Raw genomic sequence first — 11,203 nt, 5'->3', positions numbered from 1 at the left:
ATATATAATATATATATATATATTGTATGTATATTCTTATAATTATAAACATATGTATATTTATATATTATATATATATATATATATATATATATATATATATATAGATATACATTTATATATATATAAAGTTATATATATTTACATTATATATATATATATATATATATATATATATATATTATATATAATATATAAATATATAATATGGGTTGACTGGCTGTTGAATTCTCCTCGAAGTATTACTCTGAGTGTGTACAGACAAACACTCCCAAAAACATTGGTTCAAAAGGACCGTTCGTGGAATAACCAACTACGCAGAGGCTTTACGAACAAAGTTCATCTTTGAAGTGAGAGCCAATAGATGCATCTTACATCGCCTAGAAATTGGGGAGACTAAAAATGGAGACCCACATCATCGCTTCTTCTCGACAATTACTGAACAAATTTACGCCTCTAGAAATGTCTTTACCGCCTTTTATTTCATCTTCTTTGTAAGTAAAAGAAATCGTTTGTGGCAGTGAAAAGTATTCACTTTCATCCCAGTTACTTCCCAGTCCTCTCCCAACAATTAACTCATATTGTAACTACTTCGTCTCTTTTGTTACATCTTTGAAATCTCTTCACTATTAAGTTCCCTTTCAGCGCTGAATGACCACATAGGTTCTAGCACTTGTCCGTTGGCCTTCATTTTGTATTCCATTCCACTATACTTATGTTGTTAGGAGAGACTTAATAATTATGACTTAAAGAATGTAAAATCTCATGAAGACTTGCGGGGGGGGGGGGGGGGGGGGGGGGGGGGGCAAAGCAAATGAGTAGCAAGGACATTGATGTACAGCAGTACTCCAACCCCTCCATGCGATGGGGAGGAGCTACTTCCCTATATAAAGTGGAGAGAAGATCCAGAACATCAAGAGAGCAACAGGACAAGAAGCTCACAGCTCAGAGAAGGCAAGTTCTTGGTTTTACTCCGATGCTTTTCTTACCATTGTTACCTGTATCGTTTCTATTATCATTGTGTTCGTTATCACCATATTTTTCTAAGTGAATCGTTAGTGTTCTATTGTTGTTAATTCTTACTAATTTTTTCTTTTTTCTTCATTCATCAGCTAGAATACTAGATACTTTCTTCTCTTGATTTTATATACTGAAAAATTAACAGCATAATAAATAGTTTTTCCATTATTCTTGTTTATTATTTCTTTATGTGAAATTGTAAGCCAACACTGTGATACTGACGTACAAACTCCATACGTATATATATATATATATATATATATATATATATATATATATATATTATATATAGTGATACAAGGCACATGGGAACTACTCCAAGCGACATAATCAGAGGAAGACGGACGAAAACCACACATCACTAGGCTGTCTTTTTTATTATTTTGGCCGACGTTTCGTAAGTGTTTACAGAATTACATCTTCTGGGCTGCACATAGAAAAGATAAAACATAAAAAAATTTAAAAGTATAGTCTAAAAGTTCATTTAAAATACATCAGAGTAAAAATGAAATCGTAAAAATAAAAACACAACCAACCTAGAGGTTTCCTTCCATTTAGTTCCTTGCTGTCTCACCTCTATTTGGTTGGTGTGTTTTTATTTTTATCGATTTCATTTTTACTCTGATGTATTTTAAATGAACTTTTAGACTATACTTTTAATTTTTATATGTTTTTATCTTTTCTTATGTGCAGCCCAGAAGATGTAATTCTGTAAACAATTACGAAACGTCGGCAAAATAATAAAAAAGACAGCCTAGTGATGTGTGGTTTTCGTCGTCTTCCTCTTGATATTTATATATATATATATATATATATATATATATATATATATATATATATTTTTATATATATATATGTATATATATATATATATATATATATATATATATATGTATATATATATATATATATATATATATATATATATATATATATATATATATATATATACATATGGAGTTGTACGTCAATACCACACTTTTGGCTTACAATTTCTTTTTTGAGTCTAGTATGTTATTCAAAGATTATAACAGTTCCGTATATGGATGACTTTCTGTTCAGTTTAGACTAGTTTTTTTCGGAGCATAAGAAATTTAACAAACATTTTTTGAATTTACATTGAATCTTATTCTTATTATGAGCTTTTGGAAACATGTGTGATTTACTTCAGTAATATAGAAGGTGCAATTAATCTCTCTATTTAACCTAGTCGCATTTTTCATAACATAAATGATTGTCCGTTTTATACCTTCATTATTTGACGACGGAGGATACCTCATTACTGATTGGTTTATTATTTACTCCCATTACCTTAAGAGTCGTCTGAAAGATGGCGGACTAATATCATCTTCATTATCCTCATTGTCATGGTTGTTATTATCGTAGATGAAGATTTGAGTCCTATTATCTGATTTTGTTTTTTCATTCATGTCTTTACAAGAGAAGTTTAAGCAAAGCATGATTAAGGCATCATATGTGATTTCATTAGTTACTTTTTTTTATGAAACTTATTAAATTTACAAAAACCTTTCCACCATACTGCTTTTAAAACCATTTTTCTTTTATCTATTGAGTGTCCTGAATTAATAAGGCCTAAATTTGGTACAGGAATAGAATTTTTTTTTTCTCAAGGAAAATAAAACACTGCTACGTCTAATTTTTTTTCTTTTTTTTAGGTTTTCTTGCTTCAGCCTAAATCAGTGAAATAAGAAGTCTTATCCACAATGAAGATCTACTTCTTGTCTCTTCTGTTGGTGGCGGTAGCCTGCTATTTCCACGTCGAGGCATTGCCATCTCCCGAACCAGCAGACGTAAGTTCTCAAAAATAGACTCAATTGTCTTACCATGATTCGGAATAAGGACTTGAGTAAGGTACTGGTCGTTTTATAGATAATAATAATGTTGATGAGATAAAGGAAGTGTAGAGATCACTGCTTCGGTTAGTTTACCTGCACGGGAAAATGTTTGTAGTCACGTTGCTGCTCTAATAATCCAGTCAGAGTTTCGTAAATAAAGAGCCGGAAACCTTATTTTCCACGAAGCGATTTTATGAGCGTTTGTAGGAATAACGTAAGCGTGACAGTAACATATCTGTCTATTTATATATTTATTTATAGTTTTATTTTTTTTTATTTACTAAGACAACTTCCCCGTAATTTATTTATCCATTTTCATAAGAATGTCGACATGACGAACAGCCTAATAAACAGAGGCCTGTCACTTGAAGGATGGAAGTTTGTAGAAATCTGGGTAAAAGTAAGTCGGACCGAACAAAAGAAGAATTATTGATCTAAGCAGCCAAAAAAAGAAAACTAATAAATAAATTCGGTATTTATTAACAGCTAAGTGTGATGGCGACACGGTCACTTCTCTTGGATATTTTCAGAATGCTATCTATCAATTTAGCTATAGTAGATTTCATCTAATTTTTTCCTTTATGCAAAGCTGCTCTATTTTTTCAAGTTTTCTAATAAAGCCAATGAATTCTTGGTATGATGTTTAACGATGTGTGCACAGAATGAGTAGCCTATGGTAAAAATCTAAATTGAAATTCAATACGAATAGAGTAATTTGGATAATTGCATTTTGCTAAAGCTCCTGCAGTTTGCAATCAAAACACAAATTGCCTAGCCATGTCTTTTGAACTAACCTTGAATGGCATTAGGCCTATACAGGGATATCTGTTGGGAGCCGTATTTAATCTGTGTGCTTTCACGAAAGCTCCTCATTGCGTAAAAAGTAGTAGTAGTAGTAGAAGATGGCATTTGTCTTTGAAACGGCTCCATTGGACTTCGGTGCTATGTTAATCGCGTGAGTCCATTCAGTACGGAGACTGTCCGGACTATGAATCTCCTCGACTTTTCGTATTTTTCCTCCTTGCAATTATCCCCCCTCCCCAGCCCCCTAAAACTCAAACCCCGATCTCCTTTAGTGACAGTAGCCGCTTTTCGTACTACGGTTATACGAGATATTACACCGATCGTTAAGCTTTCTAGGCATTTATATTCTACTCTAAATGGTTAAAGTTTTAAACTGGAACTCTGTGTCACCATAGCTATAAGGTACGTGCATAGTTTTTTTTAATGCTACCACATTCGATAATCCTCTCATGTTCTTGTAAGCTATGTAAAAACATATTTCTAAATAATCATGTGTTTTACCAAAAGGAAAACTTACAATTTAGTTTGCCAACAGGTAGCCAAAGTGCCCTCGTCCGTGGCCGACCCAGCTTCAACGAAAATTACCATCGATCCAAACCGATGCTGCAACTGCTCTAGTGCTAAAAACAGGCTTGGAGTCTCAGTTCATTGTACTATCACCATAAGCTTTCGCGCTGCCCCACAGCAGTGCTGCCCTTGCCCAGATGTGGGTACCCCCAAGCCTTAGCGAGTTGAGAGTTAAGAGCGCGGGAAGAAGAAGAACGCTTTGCAGAAAGGGTCTTTGTTCTATGGCTTTTGTGACGCTCGCTCTTGTAACTCAATGATTTTTATGACGGAAGAACTTACGAAATTCTTATCCTGTAAGGTGTCCCGCTTTATGCATGTTGAAGCACCTAAATCATTTAGCTTGAATTTGCCTCACTTTCTTCTATGAATTTCAAAGTAGAAAGTCACTATACATTTATTTCTTGTAGTATTACACAACAACATTGATATAAGGATGAATTAAAAGGCTTTCGATATTAACCACCTGCACAGATCAAGACCTCCTGAACACCAATGAAGCGACCAAACGATGGATCCAGTTGTGGCACGACAAGATATGATGATTTGTACCAAATTTTGGTTTTCCTTGTGCACTGTCAGTTCTCATGCAATAAAAGCATCCTATGCAAGTTTTTTGTTTCATTTAACAAGTAGTGCGACAAGGCAAGTGAGCCTAAGAGTATGTTTTTAGAAACAATTTTAGTCTTTAGAAATATAATGACGTGAACAACTACTGGAGTGTTTAGCTAATACTTTTCCCAATCACAGAGAAGTTCTTATTTATTTACTATGAAAAACATCCTGAAAGCTATTGAAGGAATTTTCTACTCCAGCAAAAAGATGTGTCAATTTGATAATGAATTCTTGAGGAGAAGAAATTACAAACTCAAACTGAGTGTTTCATGATACAACTCCATATTGTGTTTCCTGAATTTTGAGGTGGTGTGAAATGCGTATATAGCTCTCAATTCCAAGATGAACTCCATTCGTAAAACCACTGCCTAGTGATTATGTCATAGACATTCCTTTGGCCAGTGCTTACGGAGAGATTGTCCATATACCCCAGATTAATGGTTTATAGATTTAGAGAATTTGCTGGGCAGTCTACCCATCTATATATATATATACACACATACATGCATGCTGTGTAACTTACCTACGATCATATTGTACCGATCAAAATTATTGTTATTTTCCCCGGGCATATAATCATCAATTATTAGGATCTTAGAGTACCCTACAGTCCCTTGTGGCCTCAGCAATCTATCACATTCACTATATTGTCTAAAGATTTGTGCCACAGGAAAGAAAAGCTCCTTTTTGGGCAACTGGCTAGGATGTGATTTGTATCTTGCATTGATGAGGACATGTGATGAATTCTGTGCCAGAGACTATTCATACACGAAGCAATTGGTAAGGTACCAAGTACGAGTTATTAAAAAATTTTCTATATACAAGATATTCGGAATTCTCTCAGGTTATGTTTATGTTCACATATTCATAATAAGTTAGGGAACTCGTAATTTGGTCATTTTTAAAGAATTCTTTGTTAAGCCACACCAAGAAAATAAATAGCGTATCATGCCAATGAATAACATCGGCCACTTTCTCGTCATTGGTTAGTTCGAAATGAAGATGTCCAGTGACATCTCCGGAAAGGAAACTACTACTATTCATACCGAGATGACTGTCAAGAGTCACTCAGGAGACTTTGAAGCAGAATACGAATCAGCCAACTGCTGCTTCCAGTCGAACCCTGAGTTACGACGGATACCGACGATAACCGGGAAGTGTGAGTCACGGCAGAGTTAACGTTGATACTGGAAAGATTTGTGAATTATTTTGAGTTGCATTCCTGTGTAAAATCCATTGCCACAAAGAACGCCTTTGAAATCTCTTTACTATCAATTTCCTTTTCAGCATTGAATGACCACACAGGTGTCAGCGCTTGGCCTTTGGCCTAGATTTTGTATTCCATTCCACTATACTTATGCTGTTATGAGAGGCTTTATTATGGCTTAAAGAATGCAAGATCTTATGAAGACCTGGGGAAAAACTAAGGTAAATCATTCGCAAGGACATTAATGTGCTTAAAATGGCAGCTCAGTCATTTCACAAATTAGCAGAAGTTTGCACAAAGTAACTAGAGTAACTGACCAGATTCCCACTCCCGTGCGTTAATTTTTGTGCATTATTGACACTGAACCAAGAAAGTCTACTGGTGCTCACACCTGGGCACGAGTAGCAATCCTGTCGGGAATTTCAGTTGATGATGTTAGTTTTCCGAAGGTTGGCACTGACTTGACGATTGTAAAATAGGCTACTGCTGGAATAGCAAATCGTAAATTTTCCCTTTGCTCAACTATATGATTATCCCGCCAGGGAGGTTTTCGGTAACATACATGAACATGCAAGGATTACAGGAAATGACTGTACTCCAAAAAGATTCAAAAGTCAAGATGATTTGATAGTTTTTGTGACACAGAGCTCTTATTAAAAAGATTGATGACCTACAATTGGGTATTTATGCTTAGAGAACCTAGCTACAATGATATGTACAAAGCTGTAGCTACGAAAGGTAACTTTCATCGCTGCAGTAGAGAGGTGAATGCGTGGGGAGGGCAAGAAAAGACAGGAAATGAACAGGAAATGAAGGAGTCATTATTTTTGTTCAAGGTCGAGAACAAGGTTCAGAGAGTCTACCGTACTCAATGGCCCTTGCTGAGACTTATCCACTTGGCATGACAACGAAGCATTAAGCACTAAGGAACTTACGTGAACAGCGCAGACCAAATATGAATTTTCTTACTACAGATAATTAAGTACGGGGTTATTTCAAAAGCAAGAACATATAATTTGCTCTTTATCTAAGATCTGAAAACTAAAGAAAAACGATCTTTATCTAAGATCTGAAAGCTAAAGAAAAACGATTTTCTTTTAAAAACAAACAAAACAAATAAATAAATTAATTAACAAATAAATAAAATGACATTTCCAGTCACGCAAACATTACACCCGCAAAGCCCCTTAAATGAGATAATGACCGATAAGGCTTCCACGATCTACATAATACACAAAGCTTTGAATGGATTGTCAGACATGGGTAGCTACTATCAGATGCAAAATCGATAGCAAACATTTTCCCTTCTGCAGGCAAATTAACAGAAGCAGTGAACTGTGTAGTCACTTCTCTCCCTTAACAATATTTTTTATATTGATATAACGAACGATTCCCTATTACAGTTCTTATTGGGAATCATGGAACAACAAATGAGATTATTAAAAAAACATTTCTCGTGAATGGGCATAAAGATCTCAGGACCCTGAAAGATCTTTAACCGAGTCATTCCAGCCATGTACAATACGAGAGTTGCCTTGGCGAAAACTAAAAGTATCATCCTGCCGGAGGCTACCTTAGCGGACATTATATTCGAAGAGAAACTCTTTCAGATCACTCCTGTGGTGGTCATTTCATTGTTGGTTTTTAAAATACCAGTCAACAGCAGGTAGGAGATCGGTTAGGCCTAAGGGTTTCACGGTAGGGAGGGATGGTGTGTTGAATAACACCTGTAAGAGGATGTGATTGCAAATTGTTGCAAGATCTTAGTGAATGGTGCAGGTCACAACTGAATCATGAAGTTATGGAGACGTGACTTAGTGGTCCAGCTGGGACTTTGTAATCATGTCCCTTCTATTTTGTACATAGATATAGGAAGAGGGAAGGGGAGTATTATTTAGTTGATTTGGAGAGCGTGATTTTGACGGAAGCGAGTAAGTTCGTTATAAAATTGTTTAATGGGATAAGAAAATCCCCAATTATACAAACATGATCAGCAGTAGAGTCAAGAACAATGCTGTGTAACTCACATAGGATCATGTTGTATTGATCAAAATAATTGTTATTTTTCCGTGGCATATAAGCATTAATTATTAGGATCTTAAGGCCCCTATGCACTGAACGATTGTATGAACAATTGTGTGGACGATTGTCTTTATCGACAAACGCACACACTATTCAGATTTCAATCGGAACAAAGATTTTGTCTCGGGAAGACATGGTATCCTCTCCAGAACAGACGCGCACGATAGTTTTATATTGGCAGACAAACCCATACGTCGAACGACCTGTGTATGACAGACACAAGTCGCAAGACAGCAACCTGGTCGTACAGCTTCCCACTGAGATCGTTCAGACCACGAAACTCCGCCCAGTTTTGCATTCAGACAAACCCACCCTACACAGTGTTTTTGTGAACGATAAAGACAATCGTTTCAGACAATTGTTCATTCAATCGTTCAGTTAGAGAGCTCAACTGTCACTTGTAGCCCCAGCAATCTATCTTATTCACTAATTGTCTAAAGATTTGTGCCATAGGAAAGAAAATCCCCCTCTTGGTCAACCTGCTACGATGTGATTTGTAACTTTGATCGATGAGGCCGAGAAAGCTCTGAATTTTTCACGTGCTGAATCGTAGATGATAATCTTGTCGTTTGAAATATCTCTGAACTAAATTACGCATGTTTATCCTTAGGAAGGTAAACTTGCTAGTTCACGAGCTGGGATTGCCTCATCGTAGAGGCAGCAGACCATCGCTACTAACAGACGAGACAAGATGCAGGTCTTCATTGCGATTAAGAGTTTTATTTTTCACCCGATTAGGCTGAAACAAGAAAACCTGAATAAATAGAATCTTTTTATGAAGAGAGCAAATGTTTTCCTGAACAAACGTAAGCGCTCCTATATCAGGAAACACAAAAAGAACAATTTTTAATTAATGAAATCTGGTAGATTTCTAATGCAAATTCACGGAAGGCTAATGAAAAGATAGCTAATGCATGGCATATGTAAAACGTGACTCCTTTTACTTAAATTTCGTGTGTGAAAAAAGTTAAAGAAGAAAAAAAAAGTATTATTGGACCCAGATTTTCAAATATGGTAATAACAACAACGTTAATGAAAGTGATGGCGATACTAATGATAATCTGACGTCCATGGACGACTCTGAATAAAAATAACTTGTCAATCAAGGATACGTGGAGAATATAAACAAGACGGTAATGAGGTGCCATCTGTCGGCAAATATCTCGCTCATGTCTTCAGAGGTTGGAGTTATAACAGGTGAATCGTTAAATGTTTTGGATAAAAGTCCAAGTTGAATAGTGAGGTTAATTGCACCTTCTAAGTTACTGAACTAAATCACTGATGTTTACAAAGATTGATACTAAAAATATGATCCAATTTACATTCAGCAAATTTTGGCTGAATTACTTCTGTTCTCAAAAATAATACTACTATGAATACCCTTCAATATGGCGACCTAGCATAACTACCTCTTTAATCCTAGAAGGAGTTTACATAGCATTTGTTATGCTTTTACAAAACACAAAGGTTTTATGTATTTTTCAACATAGATACTAAGACGTACTTTCTGAAAAACGTTGCATACCTAAATTTCCACACTGGACCTTGATGTGGGAAGTGACAAACATTATTCTTATCATTTCTTTCTTAGATTTTTTTTTATTTCTTTACAGACATTGTGCTAAGATAAAATGCTTCGGAGACGTCACAAAGGACAATCCTTGCATCATCCCCAAACTGGTAAATATCCTTGTCTGGGAATCCCCATATGCAACACAATGTTCTCGCCCCATCTCACTGGATACGTACAGCAATACCCCTGCCCCTCTTTGCAGCAGGGAGGAGCTACTTGCCTATATAAAGTCGTGAGAAGACCCAGAACATCAAATAAGCAGCAGGACAAGAAGCTCACAGCTCAGAGAAGGCAAGTTCTTGGTGTTACTCCGAATCTTTCCTTACCATGTTACCTGTATCATCCTTGTTATCATTGTATTCATCATCATCATATTTTTCCAAGTGAATCGTTAGTTTTCTATTGTTGTTAAATTTGGCTATTCATTCTTTGTTCCTCACTCATCAGCTAGATAGCCTTTTCTCTTGATTTCATATACTGAAAAGTTAATATAACAAATACATACAATGCAAACAATGAACTTAGCGTGTTTTGCTATATGAAAGTATTTTAAAAGTCTACTGTTTTCAGGCCCGAAGTTTCTTGACAGAATTTGGTGTTGAACTTAGATTTATTAATGAGAAAATCTTTTCGTAGATAAAGAGGAATAAACTTTAGAAACTGTAATTATATTTGAAATTTTGTGGCCTAAACAATCTGATATCACAAGTCAATTTTCATTAGCACTTATTCTGTAAATATTACGACTCAAAGGGAAGTCAAATTATGATTTGTCATATACTGATGAGTCTGTTACTGTGATGACAGAAGAGTTTCAAAAGTCCTTTTAGGTTTTGTAGATCCAAACTATCACTATGTATGTGCTTATTCGCATCAATCACAGAGACAAAATGAACCGACGTTTGTAAAACGATGGTTTAAGATAGAACAGAGGAAAATAAAACCTTACTTACTGTTGGTGGCGATGACCTACTATTTCTACGCCGAGGCATTACCGGTTACTGAAGCAGCAGCCGCAAGTTCTTGAAAATAGACCCGTTTGTCTTTCCATGATCCGGAATAATTAGAAAACTGTTCGTTAGTTTAGCTGCATAAGACAACTTGTCTCTTTTCATCGCTTTGTGTAGCTCAGAATTCATCCAGTTTCTTAAATAGAGCGTAGGAAGGTTTATTTTCCACGAAGCGATTTTATCTCGAATCCATTTAAGAGTTTTTTTCTTTCTTTTTAAGTTCATGTGAATATTATAATAAACCTATTAATGACAATGATAAAATATGAAGTATAGTACGAATAGAAATCATATATATATATATATATATAATATATATATATATATATATATATATATATATATATATAAATATATATATATATATATATATATATATATATATATATATATATATATATATATATATATAACAAATTGTCAAGCCGCGTCTTTTGAACTAACCTTGAATTGAATCCGGCCCACGCACTGT

General features: G+C 35.2%; 1 long non-coding RNA gene across 1 annotated transcript; it reads left to right on the top strand.

Annotated features, from left to right (window-relative positions):
- The first annotated feature begins 923 nt into the window (after nucleotides 1-923).
- Nucleotides 924-4,855, top strand: LOC135218495 (uncharacterized). The gene is made up of 3 exons (XR_010315346.1): nucleotides 924-954; nucleotides 2,697-2,831; nucleotides 4,216-4,855. It is a non-coding gene; the product is annotated as an uncharacterized LOC135218495 (long non-coding RNA).
- The last annotated feature ends 6,348 nt before the right edge of the window (nucleotides 4,856-11,203 follow it).

Source organism: Macrobrachium nipponense, chromosome 9, assembly GCF_015104395.2.
Source record: "Macrobrachium nipponense isolate FS-2020 chromosome 9, ASM1510439v2, whole genome shotgun sequence".
In the NCBI taxonomy this organism is placed as follows: Eukaryota; Metazoa; Arthropoda; class Malacostraca; order Decapoda; family Palaemonidae; genus Macrobrachium; species Macrobrachium nipponense.
The sequence above is the reverse complement of the archived record's forward strand: the minus strand, read 5'-3'. Positions and strand labels throughout refer to the sequence as shown.